This window comes from Humulus lupulus, chromosome X, assembly GCF_963169125.1.
Source record: "Humulus lupulus chromosome X, drHumLupu1.1, whole genome shotgun sequence".
NCBI classification, from domain to species: Eukaryota; Viridiplantae; Streptophyta; class Magnoliopsida; order Rosales; family Cannabaceae; genus Humulus; species Humulus lupulus.
In genome coordinates this window covers 253,958,697-253,962,606 of record NC_084802.1, presented here as the reverse complement: position 1 = coordinate 253,962,606, position 3,910 = coordinate 253,958,697, and the positions used below count along the sequence as shown (strand labels likewise).

At 42.5% G+C, this 3,910-nt stretch overlaps 1 non-coding gene across 1 annotated transcript; it reads left to right on the top strand.

Moving 5' to 3' along the window:
• The first annotated feature begins 1,123 nt into the window (after positions 1-1,123).
• On the top strand, positions 1,124-1,230 carry LOC133807491 (small nucleolar RNA R71). The gene has a single exon (XR_009879403.1). It is a non-coding gene; the product is annotated as a small nucleolar RNA R71 (small nucleolar RNA).
• Positions 1,231-3,910: the final 2,680 nt, after the last annotated feature.

The window sequence follows — 3,910 nt, the reverse complement described above, 5'->3', positions numbered from 1 at the left end:
GATTTTTCTCTTATTAGACAATATCTCCATAAACTTCACATAACTAGGCATTTGTTCTACAACCTCTGCAAAAGAAATGTTAATGTGAAGTTTCTTAAATACTTCAAGAAATTTGGAAAATTGTTTGTCAAGATTAGCCTTTCGAAACCATTGAGGATATGGAATATTTGGTGTAGGCTTAGTGTATTTTGGTTTTTCTATTTTTTTAAGGTCTTCAGTAACCTTCTCTTGTATTGGACTAGTAACTTGTTGATCCTCTTTCTTCTTCCCTTTGTCATCCACTGCAGATCCATCATAAATAGTCCCACTCCTCAGAGTGACAGCTTGACATTGCTCTTTAGGATTTACCTCTGTGGAACTAGGCAAATTCCCTTCCTATCTAATAGAAAATATTTGAGCCAATTATCCAATTTGTGTCTCCAAACTTCTGATTGAAGACCTTGTCTCTGTCATGAATTGATTTAATTGGTCTGGCTGAATTGTTGGTGGATTCATTTGAGGATGTGGTGGTGGTGGATGAGATGGGCATGGATTTGGATTATAATATGGTCTAGAATGTAATCCATAAGTCGGTTGATGAGGGGGTTGTTGAGGCGGGTACTGTGGATATTGTGGTTGTAACCCTTGATTATTTTTCCAAGACAAATTAGGGTGATTATTCCAAGCATGAATATAGGAATTGGAATAAGTGTTAGGTGCAGGTCTTGAAAAATTACTAATAAATTGTGCTTGTTCCAAAGGCATATTATTCACATCAGTTGAGCAACTAGCTGTGCTCAAGAAATGTTCATAAGAATGTGGTCCCCCATAAATCTCACAACTCATGACATTCTGTACTTGCATTGCTTGTGCGGCGAAATTAGTCTATTTCAATTTCTTGGTTAGAGATGCCACTTGAGCAGTCAATAGCGCAATTGGATCAACTTCTAAGACTCCTGCTACTTTCTTGTGTTCACGCTCAGTAGGCCAATTATAGTTATTCATGGCGATCACTTCCAATAAATCATATGCTTCATTAGCGCTTTTTTTTCTCATAAACGCTCCTCCTGATCCTGAATCTATAATTGTCCTTGTATTGCCCCCCAAACCATTGTACAAAGTATGAACTAGCAGCCACTTCTCTATTCCATGATGTTGGCATTTCCTTTGCAACTCTTTAAATTGTTCCCTTGCATCATATAAAGACTCCCCATCCAATTGATGGAGATTATTAGTCTCTCCTCTTATTCTAGCTGACTTGGTTGGAGGAAAATATTTACCAAGAAATTTCTGAGCCAAATCTTCCCAAGTAAGTATAGAGTTAGCTTGGAAAGGATTCAACCAATTCTCAGCTCTGTCCCTTAGTGAAAAAGGGAATAATCTCAATCTTACAGCATCATTACTCACCCCATTCATTTTGAATGTTGCATACTGTTGACGCGATTCTTCGCCAACAGGTAATTAAAAAAAAAAAGAGAAAGGGATTAGTGCCTAGGTTGAACCGAAATAGATAAATGATCTTAGAAATGAAATGGTGACTCAGGATACGTTTTTTTTTTGTGGTTCAAAGGTTAAAATCCTTCTACTCCACTAGTCAGTATTATTGCTATATACTGGATATTTGATTACAGAGTCTTTCTTACAATTGAGCATCCAACCCTTATTAACTCCCAAGGTCTCCATATTTATAGGAGAAGGCACCTGGGAGTTGGTTAGAAGGTCATCCCGTGACCTTTTTACCTATCATGTCAACTCTATGACATTCATGATTAATTCCTAAACCTGACACATAAGTGTGGTCAAATCAATAGGTAAGGAGATAATGGGCCGCACGACCCAACCCAGTCGTGGGTGTCTGAATACGCACGTTCCTGCTGCGTGTCCGAGAAGTCAGGGATATATCAAACATGTGGTGTCTGATATGCGCACATTTACCTTGCGTGGTTGACTTTATAAAAGGTGACAGCTTCAAACCCCAGCTCACGCCTGGAGCTGGATGCCTCCCTCGACCTGCGGTCTTCGGAGTCCAGACTCAGTCCTTAGGCAACCTTGGCGAACCTTTAGGTTACCCCGAGCTAAGGGGGTAGGACCTTACGACAACAACTCCGGACCTGGGGATGTCTGCCTGGCAATCATGATCAGGTCGTACCTCAGCTCGATAATCAGCCCGTGAGAAAATCAGGGCGTACATCTGCCCCCCAAGCCCCTGCTCGTGGTACACGACGTCGTGTAAGGCCACAGTAGGGGCTTTTAGGCTTCCCCATGAACTCTTCACATTCCACACTTTACGCAGGCGCCTAGTACGTGGAGCATTGTGGTTGGGTGATGGTACATCTTCCGAGAACCGCATTAAATGGCCTAGCCTATGCCCAACCGTCGTTTCATCTTTCGAGTGGAGGGCCTTGGATCCCACATCAGGGCAATCCAATGGCCCTCTTCACGTGACCCTTCACGCATATAAAAGGGGTGGCCACCCTACGCATGGGCCACCCTTTCATTCGAAATTTCTCAGAAATTCTCTTCTTCTTCTCTCTTTCTAAGGAAATTGCCTCTCCGCTTTCGCAGAGCACCGTTGCCCTTCATCGGAGCATCGCTAGGACCAAAACTCAACTCAAGGAGATGCTGAACGAGCACTAGACGGCCGTGGCCACCCACCAGGCTTCTCTGCAGACGGCTAAGGATGCCTTGGTGGTGTCGCAGGCCGAGCTGGAAGAGACTCACCCGAAGCTTCAAGAGCTCGAGACTGCCTTCGGCAATGCGCGGGCAGACCTAGATGCCGTGAAGGCGGAGGCCAAGGCCGAGCTGGCAACCGAGCGGGCAACTTCAGAGGCCGCCATGGAAGACATGTTCTATCATTGCTGGGCCTATAACCAGGATGCCGACTTCTCTTTCATGGCAGCGAACATCTGGGAGCGCTTGCTGGTGAAGTTCCAAGCTCGCCTTGATAAAGAAGCGCCCTCTGAGGCCGGGGAAGGCTCCGGCGCAGCTGAGCAGGGCGAGACGGCGACCTCCAAGGGGCCACCTAGCGGAGCTTAGGGCCTTCCTCTCTTGTGCCCTTTCCTCCAATATTTTTTAATTTTTTGTGTAACCTTTGCATGAGGTGCTTCCACCTCGAGACAATTTAACCCAATTTTACTGTTACTTGATTTACTTCCCTTTGCCTCTACGCATTTTAGTTACAATTTTGAAAAACTTAGTTCATGTTAATCTTTATCTATATCTCGCGTTCTTTAAGAAGAACAACGATCAATAGATTTGAATCAACTTCTAAGTTTTATGACCTGGTTATATCCAGGAACTTAATTGGAAAACTTAGTTCGTGTCAATTTTTATCAATACCTCGAGCTCTTTAAGAAGAACAGCGATCAATAGATATGAATCAACTTCTAAGTGTTATGACCTGGTTATATCCAGGAACTTAATTTGAAAACTTAGTTCGTGTCAATTATTATCAATATCTCGAGCACTTTAAGAAGAACAACGATCAATAGATATGAATCAACTTCTAAGTTTTACGACCTGGTTATATCCAGGAACTTAATTTGAAAACTTAGTTCGTGTCAATGATTATCAATATCTCGAGCTCTTTAAGGAGAACAACGATCAATGGATATCAACTTCTATGTTTTATGACCTGGTTATATCCAGGAACTTAATTTGAAAAATTAGTTCGTGTCAATTTTTACCAATATCTCGAGCTCTTTAAGAAGAACAACGATCAATCGATATGAATCAACCTCTAAGTTTTGTGACCTGGTTAAATCCAGGATAAGACTTAGTTCGTGTTAATCCTTACCAATATCTCGCGTTTTTTAAGAAAAACAATGATCAATCGGTATGAATCAACTTCTAAGTCATTAAGGCGACCTGGTTATATCCACGTACCATATGCCCCCCAAGTAACTGGGAAAGGGTCTTTCGTGGTTACTTC